This window comes from Diadema antillarum, unplaced genomic scaffold (genome assembly GCF_040938485.1).
Source record: "Diadema antillarum isolate AM-2024a unplaced genomic scaffold, OU_Dant_1.0 scf00000165, whole genome shotgun sequence".
Classification (NCBI taxonomy): domain Eukaryota; kingdom Metazoa; phylum Echinodermata; class Echinoidea; order Diadematoida; family Diadematidae; genus Diadema; species Diadema antillarum.
In genome coordinates, this window is record NW_027271054.1 from 618,821 (window position 1) to 638,789 (window position 19,969).

Consider the following 19,969-nt stretch of genomic DNA (forward strand, 5'->3'; position numbering starts at 1 on the left):
GCAATATGCATCAAAGCTCCTTTAACATAAAGTTTTAGCTCACTTCACTACCTACAACAAAAAGTCTCTTACCCTGTAGTCTAAGGGAGTATTGGTATATAACGTGTATGACCTTAAGACAGCTAATTTTGTAAATAATTTATGTGTGAAGACTGCAAAAACATCAAATCAATTGAATTACAGATGAATTAACACATTTTTCGTTCTGCCTACGAACCTAATCAAACTAATTAATGAAAACAGAATGACTTGAGAGAACCTCAATCAACATCTCTCCACGTCTAAACGTCAACGATCCATTGTTTACGTCTGCGAATTCAGCTAACCAAATCATGTCAATTTGATATGATAATTGGTGTTTGGATGCAGAAGTCCATTTCGATTGTCGAGCTGAATTATACAGCATACAAAACAGGCAGGCCCCTCTACAACTGATATGCACTCTACATTTCCCGCATCTGAATTCATACCGACCCAACTCCTCGAGGCAAAAACGGCATCTTGATTCTCATCGCATCTCTCTCCTTTCATTGCTCTTCCTTTTTTCTACGTTCACTGCCAACGTTTCCTTCCTACACGCAATTATCCCCGCCTCCAAGTACACGCAGTATCCCTGAGGCCGCATCATCGTCGGTGCCCTTTACTTTCCTTCTGCCTATCGTTCTTTTCCATACCTTGTCACCATCACTACAATGCCCTCCAGCAAATGGGAGTTCACAAAACCTTCCCTTGTTGACAGCTTGATGAAAGAGTCTTGTTTTGATGGGATTCATATATCCAGGCTCCCCCGCTTGATTCTTTTTCAGAGTGAATACTAAGCCATTGCTTTAAAAAAAAAAAAGATAACACTTCCACGGGATGCACACATGAAGTCGGTTCGAAATAATTTAACCCTTTATGTGCAAAGGAGCTTAGCTTAAAGGGATTGTACAGTTTTGGTTGAGACCTAATTTCAGGTTTCTAACATTTTTTGGTGAGATAATAAGAAACCTCTTATGAAATAAGAAAGAGCATGTAATTCTATGAGGAATTCAACTTTTATTTGATGAAAATTGGTTTTGAAATGGCTGAGATATCAAAAAAGAGCGACTCTAATAAAGTGTGGGACCCACACTTTATTACGATCGCTTTGTTTTACTTTGTTTTTGGATATTTCAGTCATTCCAAACCCGATTTTCATCAAATAAACTTTGAATTCCTCTTAAATGGTATGCTCTGTACTATATCATAAGTGTTTTCTTGGTATCTCGCAAAAAGTTAAAAGCCCAATTCTCATCTCCACCAATACTGTACTATCCCTTTAACTTACCAAGCTTTTCATCAACATTTAGTACTGTAACACTCAAATTTTCATGTGCATGAAATTTTTGCCAATTTCATAATGAGCCATGAGTTGTGAAAGTAGAAAGCACGCAGAAGGTTTTGTCTGCACAGTGTATTGAATGTCTGCAGCAATTTGCAACAGTTTTGATCCACACATGTTTTTGCATGGTTTTACAGTAATCCATCCAAACTTGGCCAAGTTGTAAACTTACCATGCACATTAACCCATAAGTCACTGAAACACCCAAAACTGCCTATCCATTTTCTTTTAATGTTTTTATGCTTCACCATTTTTTGTTCATTTTCATTGAGAGAATATATAAATATGTCATTTGATAAAGGTCAGAGTTACACAAATGTTATATCAGAATTACCTCTGTGACACACCATTCTCTTGGTAAAGTCTTAGACTTTCAAATAAACATTTAACTTATAATAGACAAAAATAAACATGCAGTGAGCTATTTCATATCATTTATAGCAAGTTGTCCAAATGAGAGCTATATTGCTGTACCTTCCAGGGGACAATAGGCCATTATGTACAGAGTCTTCAGTGGCTAAAGGGTTAAAAAGGAATGCATCCCGAAAGTATGCCATAAGATGATGACACCATCATCTCAGCTAAAGTATGTGTGTGTGTTTGTGACCAATATCAATATTTGGTGAAAACATACATAACTCTTTGAGGTTTGTTTGTTTGTGGGTTGTTGTTTTTTGCGTGTTTGTTTGTTTGTTTGTTTATTTGGTTTTTTTTTGAGGGGGGAGGATTTGTCCATTATATCTGATGTAGAGACAAAATTGATGATTAGTAGTGGATGATACCACACAAGATAAAAAGCTGGCTTCTGGACATTTCTCTGATATTTCAAATGCATGACTCACTGGTTAAGGTGGCACTAACCATAATCTGACTGGCATCCTGGTTTCCATAAATATGTTACCATTATTGTCAAAAAGTCTTCATCTTACGGTGCTTCACAAAAAGATGAGAACTGTTCATCCACCATCTTAACAAACTTATCAACCCCTTGGTTACTGAACAACTGCCACATCAGCCTACTCCCATCATGCATATCATCTTCATTTCATGGAGAAATATTTCTTAAGGACTTCTGGAGTTTACAGGTACCCTATGAATCCACCTCGAATCTACTCCTTTGGACGCGCGATTGTGAACAACGTTTTTTTTTTTAATGCATAGATGGAGATTACTGCCGTTTAAACTAACAGGTCTTCACTCCACACAAAATCATTAGAGCTTAGCCCCCGGCGAAATGCAAACATTTTGTCTGCTGCTCACTTGCTCTTCTCACAACCAAGTTAAGTTTTCACTCATCAGCCAGTCATATAGAGCACGAGGAGGACCCCAAGCATAAATCCATGACAGAGGTTGGTTTGAATGTGCGTATGTAGTCTAATTACCAGACCCAGGCCATTAAAAAAAAATGAAAGAAAAGAATAAAAATGAATCACATTGCTGCTTTGCTGGCAAGCTTAAGTCTGCATCTGGTACGCTTTGCTTGACTAGCATCCGGATTCATCGTGATATTAGATCCTCCCTCCTCCTTTGTGGAGGGAAAAAGAAAAGCCATGAAAGTCCAACTGTGACGGAGATATTGATAGCCGTAAGCCCGCGAGTGAGCAAAGCGAGACGCACACTCAGAGCGCCCAGACAATGTGACGCTCCCGCTTGACATTTTCATCAACGGGGGAAGAACTCGGCTGAAGATATTACATCCGAAAACAATGATGGAATGAAAAAAAAAAAGACCTGCTCTCAAACAATGACAGAGGGATCTAATTTGATTTCAATCATCTCGTCTCTGTGATTTGCTGCCCTTGTGGTCAAACTGAGGAGTTTCTAATCTGGCTGGCGATATTCCGCTCAGAATATTGTGATGCTGAAAAATTGTATTCAGAGATAAACGATGCTGTTGAAAAAAATATCAACTCTCTCATTACCATTTGGAAATCAACTGCATTAGATGTCAATGGTAGCTTGATGCAGCAGCACTAAGATGGTTAAATAATTAGATTGATTGATTGATTAGAATTGATTTGGATTCTGTTTTTTGTTACTGCTGAGGAAGCACTGAATGCTTATAAACATGCGAACACATACCATAAAACCAGAAATGTTCACATGCATTTTAATTTTGCAAACTATGCGAGAGCCAAGATTCGCAAAATTTAAATGCACACAAAAGTTCTCATCTATACCAAATATATTGAATGCCAGCGGCAATTAGTGAAAATTTCATGCTACGAAGAAAAGCCATCTGCTCCAATTCATGAAAATTTCATGTCGCGAAAATATCCTGCTTTACAGTAACCAATGGATTTGAGTCAGAGCCAAATTGTAACAAAGCTGTCACTCAAATGATATTCATTCGTTGATACAAGACCAAGATTCTGACTATTGAAAGGAATTATTGCCTGGTGATAGATATAAAAGTTGAAGTATATGATAACTCTGTCCATGTGTCAATTTGACAGTATTGTGGATGACTCTTGGACATTGAAAATATCATTAACAAGTCCAATCTTACTAAGATGATGCACTGGTCACTTGCTTTAGATCCTCATTTTTTTAAAAGTAAAACTAACTGTCCAATGAATCTAAGTCTCTTTAAGTATTTTAATTCACCTCATTGACATAAATTTGGTTATTTGTTTGAAGTGCCTCTTGAAGGCAACAAACAGAGAGTGGTCAAATACAATGTACCGTACTTGGAATTAATGAAAGTACTTGGAATTAATGAAAGGACTGAACGCTTCACACCTTAGGACTTTTTATCCAGGAAGTTGAATGCAAAATACAGGTATTCTGTCTGTTCGTGAATAATAACATTACATCTGACCAAATCAGTTAGCCATGCCCTATAAAGGTAGAAAATGATTTAACGAAAGCCGGATTTCTCTCGAGGAATGACCCTAGGATGGTGATTTGGGGGGGGGGGTGGTCATGTGACACATCCCAAATATCAAACATCAAACATCGTTCCAAGCCCAGCGGGGTGTCACTGCCACGTTCCGAATGTTAACCCTGCACTCCTGCCTGTCACAAATATTTTGTCTTTGAACTTCTCAGCCATAACCCCCGACAGTAATTCGATTTGCAGGACTTCAGTATTAACTTGCACGCCGACTTTATACTTGTGGGTGCATGGTCTGATGGTCGTGGGAGTAGGAAGGTAAAAGAGAAGAGAGAGGGAGAGAGCTGGCTGTGGAGTCTGCTGAAATAATAATGGTGCAACACAATGACATGTTTGGAATATTTTGGCTGAAGATTGAATTCTGATCACCCATCTTTACCCAATAAAAAAGAAAAAGGTTGAGAAAGGAAAGGGCGAGGGTTGGAGAGATTGAGTGAGAGAGACAGATGGACAGGGTGAGTGAGTGCAAAGATAGATTGAAGGAGGAAATTAGGAAGAAATGATCTGCTTCTTCCTCGAAATCATCAACTACTGTATATGCTGTTATTTTCGCGTACAGATATTTTCACGAATGAGGAGGTCACAGACATTTTTGCGTGATGTTGTTTTCCGCGAATTGACACTGGCACTAACGTAAATGCACTATTACCCAAGTGCATGGAGACATATTCAAGTGTTGTTAAATTTGCGATCCAACTGTGATTTGCGAAAATGCGAAAATTAAACCCTCACGAAAATAACAGCTTATACAGTAGTCACAATCATCCATGCTCTGAATAAAATGAATGCATGCTGGTGAAGGTAAAGGAAGAAATTTTAAAGCTACGCATCTTGTTCATTCAGGTTTTATCATCATTGTCAGTGAAAGTAGCAGTGATGAAATCATCATATTTCACCAGGAAAAGAATGTTGTATAATGAAAAGGTCTTGACTCCATAAAATCATCATCAACATCACTGTTATGAAAAGCAGTACTATCATTATTTTGTCATTACTACAATTCTAATTTTTGATTATCATTTTCATCATTAATGACTAATATCTTAAAGGGATCGTATAGTTTTGGTTGAGACCTCATTTCAGGTTTCTAACATTTTTTGGTGAGATAATGAGAAACCTCTTATGAAATATGAAAGAGCATGTAATTCCATGAGGAATTCAACATTTATTTTGATGAAAATTGGTTTTGAAATGGCTGAGATATCCAAAACAGAGTGATTCTAATAAGTGTGGGACCCACACTTTATCATGATCGCTTTGTTTTACTTTGTTTTTTGGATGTTTCAGTCATTCCAAACCCAATTTTCATCAAATAAACTTTGAATTCCTCTTAAAATGGTATGCTCTGAACTATTTCATAAGTGTTTTCTTGGTATCTCGCAAAAAGTTAAAAGTCCACTTCTCATCTCCACCAATACTGTACTATCCCTTTAAGATGTTATAGATATTATCATTTTATCATATATGAACTATCATTATTGTCATTGCTATGCCATTATTATCATTATCATATCATCATTATTATCATTTTCACCATCAAACTCAATATCACTACTATCATCATCATCATCATCATCATCATCCTCATCATCATCGTCATCATCATCATCATTATGCATATCATCATCTTTCCTTGCTTTGCTGGGAAGGTACATGTAGTCACAAGGGTCATCTAGAGATACAATGTATTACTATTTCGAGCATCACAAACATTTCAGAACACGAGTATATCAGGATTGGATACAAAGAGGGAGTAGAGACACGATTCTCATTGCCAACGGCACAACATCGGCTCTTTTGCGAGGTATATCTATTTCATCGTTACCCCCTTCAGGCAAAAATGAGATGCACACATGGGCATTTCTGATTCTGGGAGCCAGGGGACCGGGCGCCGCAAAGCACGGAACACATCATCAGAATACATACCTCACATAGATGCCTCGAAGGAGACGTCAACTTACAGCAGTACCGCTTGGCAGTCACGATCGCCTGTGTTCAGCGGAGGCATCACTATGCTTGGCACATAGTTATGTTCTCTCAATAAAACTTCTTGGGACTACTAGTAGCCCCTCCCCCAAAACAAGAGCTGGCTTTTAGAACAGAGTTTTTTACAAGCTGACCACGAGGGGAGGGATGGTCAAGTGATACACCAAAGGCCTACTCCATGGATACAGTGAGATGATGCCGGAGGAGCAACAGCATCATATGTCACCGCTGTCGTGGCAACCCTTGCTCCTTGGTGCACTTTTCTCCTTCCTCCTCCTCCTCCTTCTCCTCCTCCTCTTCTTACAGTCTTTTTGACCTCATCTTTAAGGACACACTTCTTTTTTTTTTCTTCTTCTTCACGGCTAGGCTAGCTGGGAGGGACCAGTCTGTTGTTGGTGTTGGCCACACTTCCAGTGGGGCCCATGGGATAAGTTATCACCACAACACTTGGGGGAGAGTGTGTCTCACAGACAGAGAGGGGGAGAGGGAGAAAGAGATAGAGAGAAAGGGGAAAAGATGGAGAGACAGAGGAAGAGGGAAAAACAGGAGATGAAGCAAGGCCAGATGAGAATCTGGAAATGATGTGGTCTCTACTTCAGACCCTCCTAATCCCAAGGTCTGAACCTACTACAGACCAATTACTGTAAAGCAAGATTTATTCACAGCATAAAATTTTCACCAATTGCCACTGGCATTCAATGCATTTTGTGTAGACAAGAATTTTTGTGTGCATTTTAATTTTGCAAATTTTGGCTCCCGCAAAATGCACCCGAACATTTCTGGTTTTAGAGTAGTTCACCAAATTTAGAGTATTATACATCTGCTATTTCGTGTCACTGTTGCATCATTGACCTGTTTGATACAGGGATTAGAGCTTGCCATAATTATTGATTGAACTGAGAAATGTTTAGAATGAAAATTTCAGGGAATTTGGATAAAATTATTTTAAAAAAAATTAAAGAGAACGTGGCAAATATATTACAAGAAAACTGCTACTCTCATGGATTTTGACATTAAAATTTTGCCAAACAGAATTACTGCAGGTGATAAAATTTCTGGCATCATGATTTTAAGCATCAGTTACATTGTATTGATACACAAATGAAAGTGAGCCCAGCTGCTTTACAATTCTTGCTCTCTTTTCGTATGTATGTATGTATATATATATATATATATATATATATATATATATATATGTATATATATATATATGTATATATATATATATACATATATGAGATATGTATATGTATATATATATACATATATGAGATATGTATATATATATATATATATATATATATATGCACATATATGATATATATATATATATATATATATGAGATATATATATAAAGATAGATACAGACTGTTAGAATATAATTTACATGTATGCTCATGCAAATAAAAACAGCACATTGCTATAATAGGCCTATATATTTTACCTTATCAGAAATTATGAAATAAGATGGAAAATGAACATAAAATACAAGTGTGTGACAGATGATGGCAACAGATTATTAAATCTAAGGAGAACACCCCCTCAGAATGAGAAATTGTCCCCTGTTGGACACAGATAGAAGAGGTATGTGATCAGTAAGAGGAAGACAGAGAGATAAAGCCCAGCCTATGATGGAAGGCTAGCAGAACCTTGAGGTAGTAGTAACCTCAAATGTCCTCAGGATTACCCTGCTCCACAGGGGGAGGGGGAGGGTAGGGCAGGATGGGGTGGGAGGGCTGGTCTGCCCAGGAAAATGAGAGGACCTAGTCTTATCGCAAGGATACCTGTATAATCATTCATGAATCTCACATGGCAATATTGACTTCAGTTGCAAAGAGTATGTGGGATTCATCTATACACATCTATAAATCTTTGTTGCTTATTTTGCATATTTTATACATATACATGTAAATAATTGAATGTATAAAAATATATATTTATAAGAGATAAAAAAAAAGAAAAGGGGGATACAGAGACAGAGACCCAATACTACACAGGCATGGTAACTCCTCAACAGCTCACCATATCTTCAGCTGAGAACCAAAAGGGCGCTGTTGCGTACTAAGAACTGAGTGCAAATTAAAACAAAACAATCAGTATTCATTAAATAAAAAGCTCACTTAATCAAAAGTGAGTAGATATATAAGCATTGTTACAGATAATGAGTGAAATAGCATCCCTGAGGATTTAATTTTGAACATTTTACTGAAAATGAAAATAAATTCAAATTAGCATCATAACAGAGATCATGCTCTACTATGCGATACCAATAACTCAATATCCCCCCCAAAAAAAAAAACAAAAACAAAAACAAAAACAAAAACACAGCAACAACACCCTTTCGGTTCTCAGCCAACAATATTGATGATATTGATAAGACAGATTACAATCGGTAATAATGTCCTCTCAGCTGGCTACCTCAAGAGTATCTTTTTCTACCCTGTAAAATGAATACATGTTTTCTTCCATGTACATCATTATCCTGCGATTCATATTCATAATTCTGACTGCAAATCATAAGATAAGAATGGATCAAATAAGATCATTATGTTTGAATTCGCTGTGAATAAGCTCTAACTTGCATTTAATCAACTTGTCGATGATGCACTGATTTTCCTCTAACACACATTTGCCATTTACCACAGCCAGAGAATACTCAGGACTAGTCTTCATAGGGTTAAAGCTGCAACAATCTCAGCTAATATAAAAGGATAAAGACATCATTGTATATCAATTTCAAACTTGCCTAATCCTAGTATAACATTTTAACAAATAATGACTAATAGAGGTGAAAGCTGTTTTATCTTTAGCTTTTTTTCATCAGTTCAGAAGGGAATATTATTTACTCTAGTGATATATCACACATCTTAATCACAGTGCAGATGTAAACAACAAGACACAAAAAGGTGGAACTATCATAGTGATATCCACAAGTGCCTGCAAATGAGAACAACTTGTACTATATCTCGCACACATCTGCCACATGCATGCAATGGTCCCAGGGTCCAACACCAGTGGACGTGAGATGTATAGAGACATAGCATCGCTAATCAAGATGTCATTTAATTACCAGTACAGCCTGGTGCAGCAGAGAGACAGAGATAGAGGGGAATGATGACATCATAATAGCTTACTAAACGCTCTGGAGGGGGCGGAGTTTGCTGACTTAATTAGGGGTGCACTAACCCAATCAGTGGAAGCAGTTGGTTTGGTAGTAACCAAACTTTCCATTGACCATACACCATCCATCTCCATTGACTAGGTCAGGAGAATGACTCCGATTTCTGATGGATGTACCTGGTTTATGGGGGGAAAAAGCTAGATTTTATGAGATGACTCTGTCTTTTTTTTTCACGTAGTTTTCATCTGTGACATGAATGAGATGTTTATTTCCTTTTGATAGAGGAATATATAATCACAAGGGAAAATAGCACTCCCTTTTGGAAATGGCAAGAGCTCTTTAAAAAACAATGCTCAATAATGCAAATTTATTTCTCCTGAATGAAAATGCTCTGAAATGCTATTCATAAGACACAATCACCTTTTGTTGAGTTTTAATGAGGGAGGAAGCACGAATTCCACTGTTAGGAGAAGCATGCTGAAAAGAACCAATCAGTCCAACATAATTGGGGGTTGAGTACGGTGACACACTCAATGGAGATTTCCTTGGATACCCCCAGGGGCATTCCTTTCTATCTTTGTCACTGTGTTCCAAGATGTTCAACTGATGATCGATGTCTGTCATTGGAATCAAATCAAGGCTTCAAAGTAAATAAACTAGGGTCAGACACGTCCCCTTGACTGACAAGTGATTCCTATACAACTCTTGCATATTTCAGACAATTACTTTGTCTGAAACATGTGACAAGTTGGATATTTACATTTGTCAGGCTTTTGATCGTCTCTACACCAAAAAGATCTTTTTAGCCAAATTTTCCCTAAAAGTTGAAAAACACAATTCTTTTTTCTTAAGAAGTGATACCTGATGAGGTGAACAAAGTCTACAAAACAAGTAGTCTTTGTCTGGATGAAAACAAGGACTATCTAGAACAGAATTAAGTAATAAAAAAAAAGAAGAGATTTTTGCTCTCTGCCTAAATCTACATAGAAGATTGCTGTGTGTTAGACTTTGTCCCTTTGTCAGTGACAGTTGAAATATCATGGGGATAGGACTTCTTATTGTGATTATGACCTTATACACATGGCGTACCAGCAGAATGTGTGGTTGACACACAATACGTAGGTGCTAAAATTAATTTCCCAGTCCTGTGGGTCCTTTTTTTTTCTACAGAGGAAGAGGACACAATCATAATGGGATTTGGTTGTACATACGTCAGCAACATTAAGACATCTCTTAAAATCAGTATACAATTTACATGTATATGACATAAGGTGGAAATCTGATATCCTTTTTACCATAAAATGTCCATGGAAGTCCTTCTACAGTGTTCACTAAAATTACTACTTAGTTTTCCGCCTACTTACCAAAAGACAGAGAAATATTAATTAACCTTTGTAATGCCAGGGACTTTAAACAGAGTACACAATGCTCCAGAGTTTTCTCCACCAATGTGAACACAAAAGCTACACTCGTCCCCTGCAAGATTCTGAAATCTTTCTCAACCTTGTATACACAGCCTCACTGGCAAATGGACAAGTAACAAAGAAATATCACCAATAAACAAATGACTTACACATGATATTTATTCTCCCCGATTCCAGATTTTATATGTAACCCAGATCATACAAAAAAAGTGATTTTTTATTCAGATATTAAAACGGATGTAGAATCTTGACCTGACAAAGACAGAGAGACATATGACCTGCGCTATCCGTGAGATTTCACTCCAGTAACAGATTCTTGAGATTGTTCAAATGTCTGACTTTCTCTCGGGATTACCTCTCATCATCTTCAGTTGGACCGATACTGTCAACAGAGGGCACACTTCTCATTTGTTGCTCTGACAAGATTTGCTGCCTCGCCTATTTCATCACCTTTTTCTCCCTTTGGCATGCCACGTACATAATAATGTTAAAACCAAAACGATGAGATGCATTTCTGACAGGAGTAAAAGCTGAAGAATATTCATGACTCTATGTTTCTGTCCATTCACATTATTTTGGAAATAAAGTTTGTATAACATAGTAATATCTGGCTCACAAATACAGGTGTACTATTCCTATCTCACACACCCTAGGCTGTCTTCCAACCCAATCTTGCCTGCTTACAATGTTCATGCCTGTTAGCTATTTCTTCTTTTTCTTCTCCTGTAAGTCAACTTTAATGATGTGCATGTTGTAATAGAATGAAACTTTTCAATAATCTAATTGTTGTTCTAATATCTGATGTAACCAGAAAGGGGCATTGCAATATACTTCTGCACTACGATGATGTTGTGCAGGGTTGCATATGATTGTATCATATTTCTGGTGAGGAAATTTGATCTTATCACCATTGCAAACATTGATCAATTTACATTGATTTAGCAATATATTATGAGTCAGAGACCTGTGTTTTCCCCAATACCAATTAAAAGTTTGAATGCAAAAAAAAAAAGTTTTTAAACTGAGGCCATTAAATAGAGAAATATAAAATCTTTTCAATGATAATGCACTTGTTAGATAACAAAAAATATTTTTTGAATGTTTTTCAATTATGATATACATTTTTTTCTTTAGTGTTTCTTAGCAGTTTTAATCTCAAATATCTCAAATTGGTAAAAATGGATACCCTTTCTGCATTTAAACTTTTCAAATGATTGTGTGGATGTTGAAAAAAAAAAGTTTCATATCACATCCACAGAGGAGAGAATGTCATCAAAGATATTTTCAAATATGAGATTATTACAAGTTTATCCAATGTTCAACAACGTGCATTTCCTGATGGAGAGAAGAGTGCCTAACTGTATGTCTCAGCCTTGGACAGGCATGCCACCAACTTGTAGTGTTTTCTTTGATTGCCTAACTCTGTGTAACTTAGTCTGCTGCCCTCTCTTGTTCAAATCTGGGTGAATCCATACATGTGGACCATTCAAGGACGACACTCCAAGGACCTATTGCATAAAGATGTTGGCAATCATTGCAAGTTACATTAATGGCAGATGCCACAGCAATGACTAGAAGACCATTTACTTGTCGTTTGCTGCCTGCTGCCATAGTAACTGTAATTATTGCAACTGACAACTGAACACCTCTCTGTGAACTGGCAAAACGGGGTCCAAGCTTTCACAGAATTAACAAAACATAGATAAGGCCTACCCATGGCCTGATTGGAATGTGAAATGGGTGACATGGATCATCAACAAAATGAAGTGAAACATGCACTACTATCATGTAGAAACAATCCCTGCTTGTCTATGTATAGTTTACACTGTGGTGCTAATGCACAAATTCAGGTGAAAGTGCACCTGATTAAAGGCTCTCTCATAAAACATCTGGACCTCGAGTCCACCATAAAATGGTAATAAAACCACTCAGTATATGACGGAGGTGTCCATATCATCAGCCCTTACAAGCTGAGTATCATGTCGGGGTGTAGGAGTTTGTCAGAATATATGTCTGTGTGTGTCTGTGTGTGTTCAGCTCTCATTTGATGGATGTTGCTATTGAACTTTGCAAGCTCCTGCTAAATTCACCTTTTCTATTCCAGCATTGCTTCTTCTATCAAATCAAACCTTTGAAAAGTTGTCACAAAAACCAATTATGCCAACTACACACACATTGTAATGACCCATCACAGTTTCTACTATCTGAAGAACAAAGCTCTCAAATGCATTAGTTGTCATATCAACGTTTAATCTTTGGGATTTTAGAAAATATTTCCTCTTACTTGGATATACGTAACAATTAAAGAAGAAGCATTGTCAGAAGATAATGAGATAGTATACATAAAACATCGGAAAATACACCTCTTCAGTTGCTGAATCATTTAGCATACTTTTAGATGGATCTTTTTCAGGCCAAAGAGTTTATTTTCTTCTGCTTCATACAAGGCATTAAACTTCACAGTTCAATAATAGTAACCTCTTCACACCACCTTTTCACTTTTGTTTTTTTTTTATCATTTCTTTTGTATCTAAATTAGTTACCATGACTACCACTGGACTGACACAGAATCCGTCAGCACAGGACACAAGCTAAACCCATGTCGTCCATGTCTGATGATTTCTTGCGGAGCAATCGACCCGACAGTCATCAACGAAACGAGGAAAACCGTTTCTTAATGATGAAAACATGTGGGAACGTTTGAGCCCAGCGGAGATCGACATTTTCAGTGAGTGGCGACAGAATGTTACTCACAGCTGTGTGTTTGTCTGTCTGTCTGACTGTCTGGTCTGAGCACTGGCGGGGAAACCCTCTATCAAACATAGCATTAATATGCTTTAGAGTTTGATGGTGTTTTTATATTTTCTCTATTTTTTTCACTACCACTGCATGTTAGCAAATAGCCTGAAAAAAAGGGGTTCTGATTTATTACAGCTAATAATTCAGTATGGAATTTGGATACAGATTTCTAAATTTGATTACTTCAGAAATCTTTTCTGGAGATGATCAATTGAAAACTACTTAATAACTTACTGGTTTCACTAGTTTTCCAACAACAACAACAACAACAAATTACACTTTTCTATATTTCATTTCATTTATTCATTTTTATTTTCAACAAATATTTGTGTACAAAATATCATGCTAAAGAGCAATATACATATTCTAAATATATCAAAATATGGCATAATCACACAATAAGTTTTGAAGCCAAGCTGCATGATAGTCACTACATAATGTTGAAAATGAATACTGTAAAACGAGGAATGTTTGCGTGCCTTTTAATTTCGCCAGCGGCAACATTCGCGAAAATTAAAATGCATGCGAAAGTTCTTGCCTACACAATATGCATTGGATGCCAGTGGTAAGTCGCGAAAATTTCATGCTGTTGGCTCCAATTTGCAAGATTTTCATGCCGCGAATATATCGTGTTTTATAGTATTCATCTATCTCAATTTCGTTTGTCCTCTTCTCAGTTCCTTTACCCTCCATTGTGCATACATGCTCCCAATTGTAAGTGAATTCACAGCACTCTCTCAGAACTGCTGTTGCCTGTAGTACTGTGAGAAGCCAGTACCTTCAAAACATGTTGATATTGTCTGTACTTTACTGCATAGCTTTCTCAAGCACACTATGATGGAGTCACTCTCCTGCAATTGCCTGTGTGTAATATTTCCTCTTTATAATATCTTTCTCTTCCTATTTCCCTCTACTCTCTATCTATCTCTTTCTCTTGGTATCTATCTGTCTCTTTTCATATCTTTCTCTTCTCTGTATCTTTTTTTCTATCTCTTTTTATTCATCTCTCTCTCTCTTCCTATCTCCCTATACGCTCTCTCTCTCTCTCTATCTCTCCCTATCTATCTCTCTCTTCCTAGGTATCTTTCTCTCCTCTGTATCTTTTTCTATCTCTTTTTATTCATCTCTCTCTCTCTCTCTCATCCTATCTCCCTATATGCTCGCTCTCTCTATATCTCTGTATCTATCTCTCTCTTCCTAGGTATCTTTCTCTGCTCTGTATCTTTTTCTATCTCTTTTTATTCATCTCTCTCTCTTCTTATCTCCCTATACGCTCTCTCTCTCTATCTCTCTGTATCTATCTCTCTCTCTTCCTAGGTATCTTTCTCTCCTCTGCATCTTTTTTCTATCTCTCTGTATTCATCTCTCTCTCCCTCTCTCCTCTATCTCGTTCATGTCTGCTTTCATATGTCCCTCTACTCACTTTCTTTCTCTATCTCCCTGTATCTTTATATATTTCTCATCAATCTTATTCATATCTGCGTTCATATCTCTCTCTACTCTCTATCTTTTTCTAGTATCTTCTTCTAGTCTCTATCTTTTGCTATCTCTGTTTTCATATCTCCTTCTATTCCCTTTATCTTTCTTTCTCTTGCTCCCTTAATGCTATCAAAATATTCACTCCCTGTGGTCGTAACCCTTTACTGGCTCTGTTTTCTCATGCTCTTCAGGCATTTCTGCATATTTCTCCTACTCATACAGCGATGCGTATAATAAGTTGTCAGGACGTAAACTGACATGCTTTCTTCATCTGTCAGTTTCAATGTCTTGAACCAAATTTTCAATGAATAACTACATAATCCTTATAATCACTATTGTGTCATCAATTTAATCTTGACAATTTATACTGTGAAGTCAAGAGATTACTAAATAATTGGGACAATCCCTGTTGTGTAGTAAATGTATGACTACATAATCCTGACTATCTCTATTGTGTAATCAGTGGATGACTACATAATCCTGACAATCCCTACCGTGTAGTCAATGGATGACTACGTAATCCTGACAATCCCTATTATAGAGTCAATGGATGACTACAACATAATCCTGACAATCCCTATTGTAGAGTCAATGGATGACTACAACATAATCCTGATAATCTCTATTGTAGAGTCAATAAATGACTACATAATCCTTACAATCTGTATTGTGTAGTCAATGAATGACTACATAGGCTTGACAATACCTACTACATCACAATATTCTTGATGTAAGATTGCTCTACTGTTACATTACAGGTTGGTTACATCTGACTATCTTTGCTGTGAAGTTCTTCAGTGGAAACTGACTGATTGCTACTAAAGTGGCTGTGCAATATCCGGCCGAGCGCCTCTCCAAATAAAGGGCAGACTAGAGACTTGACTCTAGCCAGGTGCTGCTCACAAACAAACTTTCCACCCAGTCAACAGAGCAGTTAGCATAATTTCATATTTCCATTTCCAGCAGGGAACACTGTTATTGAATTCCATCTCCGTTGCTAGGCAACCTGCGAGTGGATTGTTTGTGATGCATCAACGTGGCGGAGTCTTAAGGGATGCCCTCGTCGTCGTGTGGAGGGCAGGGGGAAGCAAATACTGGAGTGTTCTCTCCATCTCGTGCACAGACCAATGTTTGTCTATTTACCCATCAAAACAAAAGCTGAGAAGCCAGTTTGCTTAATAACTGCCCTCTATTCCTGTTCCCTCCTCTTACTGGAAGAGCCCATTCTTGTTTGTCCTATTTTTTTCCCCGTCAGGCAAGATGATGACAAGGATTACCAACAAGAGGACGACCTGCTCATTAAGGTTAAAACAGACAGATATCCGTAGTCAGAAGTAACTGTTAACAAAATATTACCCACATAAAGATGAAGCCACTGCAGTGTAATTATGAGCAGCATGTATGTGATTTACAAAAGTATTTTGGGGGTATTTTTTCCCCAAATACATCATGGGAAGACCATGCAGCAGTCAATGGTACTACCAAGTTTAACATTTCAAAGGTCAAAGTTCATACTGTATTTCTCTTGATTTAATTCACTATCAACATAAAAAAATAAAAACATCCACAGACAAAAAAAAAATTGTTCCTAACATCAATGTCAATGTTCATACTCAGCATACCATAATCATACATTTAATGCTCAGGATCAGTGTTACGAAGTATAACTTCATTGATAATAATAATCAACATAATAATAACTATAATGACAACGATGATAATGTCCCATACCTAGCAACATTATCCCCTGAAGTATTAAAGCAAAAAAAAAATGAAATGTCACTATTGTACTCCCTTGTTCTGTGCGGCTTTTCGGTACATGGGGGCATACTTTGATGACTGAAACATGGATGTAATGAAGATCTCAACTCAAAAGACATGTGTCCTCTTGTGAAGGTATAATTTGCCCATTTACATGCATCTCAACTCACTGAATATCAAAGCCTCCCAGATTGGACTCGCTCCATCTCTCTCTATTGCCGTCTGGGAAAAGAAAAATTGCGCACACACGTGCCGCGGTGCCCCGGAGTGGTGTATACACATGCACTCTGTCGGCAATCACCTGCACTAATTCCCCTGTCATGCGGCGTAAGTGGCTGCCGCCAAACAAAATGCCAGTAAAAAGAGGAAGGGGGGGGGGGGGGAGAGGAAAGAATAACAGCAGAAAAGAATACAGCAGGTCAGTCCATGACCAGGGAACAACTCCTGCATGAATATTCGGCGACTGATTTCCAATTGCAATTTCCCGGCACGGACAGCCATAAGGCCATGGCAGCGATTTTATGTCCCTGCATGTATAGTGGCACTGACAATCCGATTCAGCCTGCCATGAAACAAAAAGGGGCGTCGGCCGTTGAGGGATACCAAATGCCACTGCACATCCTCAAAAGACAAGCTTCCGGTGTTGCTCACAACATTTCAACTGCTCCAGCATCCCCACGAACTACTAATGATTTATACCAACTTCTAACCTTTATATCTCTTCCCTCATCAAAGGCAGAGAATGTCTGCTTTCCAACATTATTCCAAAAACACACAAACACACACACACACACACACACATACATACAGATGATTGCTATGTCTATGACACTCTAAAGACATGATGAGATGAAACTCACCATGATTTTTAATCACTGCAAAAGTACAGAGTCATCTCAAGATTATTTGACTCACGTGTCAAGAAGACTGCATGGAGCAGTAGAGCATTCAATTTCCACAAAACCTGATATCCATCCTGTTGCAAACTTCTGATTGTAACTGTTTATATCTATCTCAAGGTGTGAGCAATTTTACTTCCCTGTCTCGATATGGTTCCTTGTATGCTCTGTGATATCATCTGTTTAATCCTTTAGCCCCTTAATTAATCATCCATCATCAACCTTGTGTGTGCGTGTCTGTGTGTGTGTGTGTGTTCATGTGTATGTTGCATGTACTATGTTCCGATGTGTTCCTTACCCTGGTTAATATAATCTCAATATACATACACTTGTACATTCAGTCAGTCTTAACATGTGCAACAGTGTGTATTTTTACCTCTTCCATTAATGAGTAAAGGTTGATACTATAGAAACTACTATACAATATTGAGTGAAGAAGGAAAAGAGGAACAACATCTATGGATATGAATAAAAATGCTTTGACAGAAAGAATGAGAAAGACTGTTTTCTTTCCAGAACCATTATGAGAAAACCTTTTTTTCACTTATTTCATGTCTGCTCATACTTTGAAAAAGCACAAGGTATTGATTTTGGTGATGAATTTCTTATATTTTTTGTCACAACTCATTGAAGAGCTGTATTTGACTGTTTATTTCTCCTTCCTCCTCCCCCTTCTCCTTCAACCTTTTCTTTTCTCTTCTTCTGCTACTTCATCTCTCTTCTTCATCTTCCTCATATCATTGAGGATGACTGCAGATATGTCATTATCATTTCTCCATTTCCTCCTTAAATTCCCCTCCTCCTTTCAACTAGGGTCTGTTCTTATCAAATTACATAAACAGATGTCGGATCGGTCATTTATGCATGCCAGCCGACATGTCCGCTGTTGCCGGAAGACGGAAAGCCCTGCGCTTCACTCAGTCCGGGGGGAGTGCGCAGCCACGATTCCGCAGCTGAAGAGTGATTAGTTGGTTCAGTTGCCTGAGAACATCTGCCTCGTCACTATAGCAACGATGTCTAGAGTTTTACTACACTGGAAGAGTTCATCCCATGGTGACTGCACCATACAAAAGTTTGCATAGCCAGGAAAACACAGGACTGTGACGAAAGATGATAAGCTATGAGATGATAATGAAGATCATAATAATAAGATAAGCAAATATTACAATGATAGTGATAAGAATCATGATGAAGATAATCATGGTGATGATGGATTTTGTTTCTGTTTTGATCTGAACATCAATGACAAAGAGAGATCGTTGCTAAAATAAAGTAATGAAAAGAAAATGGTGCTCTTACACCGACATCATTAACAGGTGTGACATACACACCTGTCGCAGTGCAATTTATCACTGTCATATCTTCACATCTTCATAAGATTACCACATATGTGAGATATCATCAAGATGACTTCATTTCCTCACCTTAAAATTTCCTCTCATTTTAATTGATCACTTTCATGGGAATTGTGGTCCTCTTAACTCTCTTCTTCAGAAGCTGGAGGGAGATGTCTGCATTTCACTGATGTAACTTGTGAAGTGGCAACTCTATTATCACAAAAAGCACATTGAAGACATGTCCCCAAAAAATGTCATTTTGTGTTGACCAACCAAAGTTGCTGAAATTCAGAAGAAATGATGGGGATGCTGAATAAGTTCTTTATTCTAGCCATCTCATTGCGTGGTGACATATATTTGAACACTTATCAACAGCTATCTTTAGTTTCATCAGTGGTCAGTTATCATGACACATTTTGACATTTTCATATCAGACATCCCCCTCATTCAGCATAAAGCATGAAAATAAAGAAATCCTGTATCCCCTATGAAAGAGAGAAAAAAAGACAGACATTCTTGCATTGCTAAAGTGCCCCCAAGACTACTTTCTGTTATACAAAAGGGTGACCAGGAATTGAAAATTAGTCATCAAAATCTTTGACCAGAATTCCCTTCAGGATACAAGCACTCCTCCCTCACAAGTTAAAACTTAGCAAACATCAACAGTTGATTGACATTTATCACACATCTTTTGTGTCACACTTGGCTTCCATCACATGTTTTCCTCATCTAAAATGAATGACTGGGATGTACATCATTCAATTTTAATTCAATCACTTCCAACAAGAACATTGACATTTACGTGAGACTTGAATGAAACCAGCTTAAGATTACACAAGGCCATCAGTTTCTCATCAAGCCACTACTACAGTTCTCATTTTTCTATTACCCCAGCTCCATTTT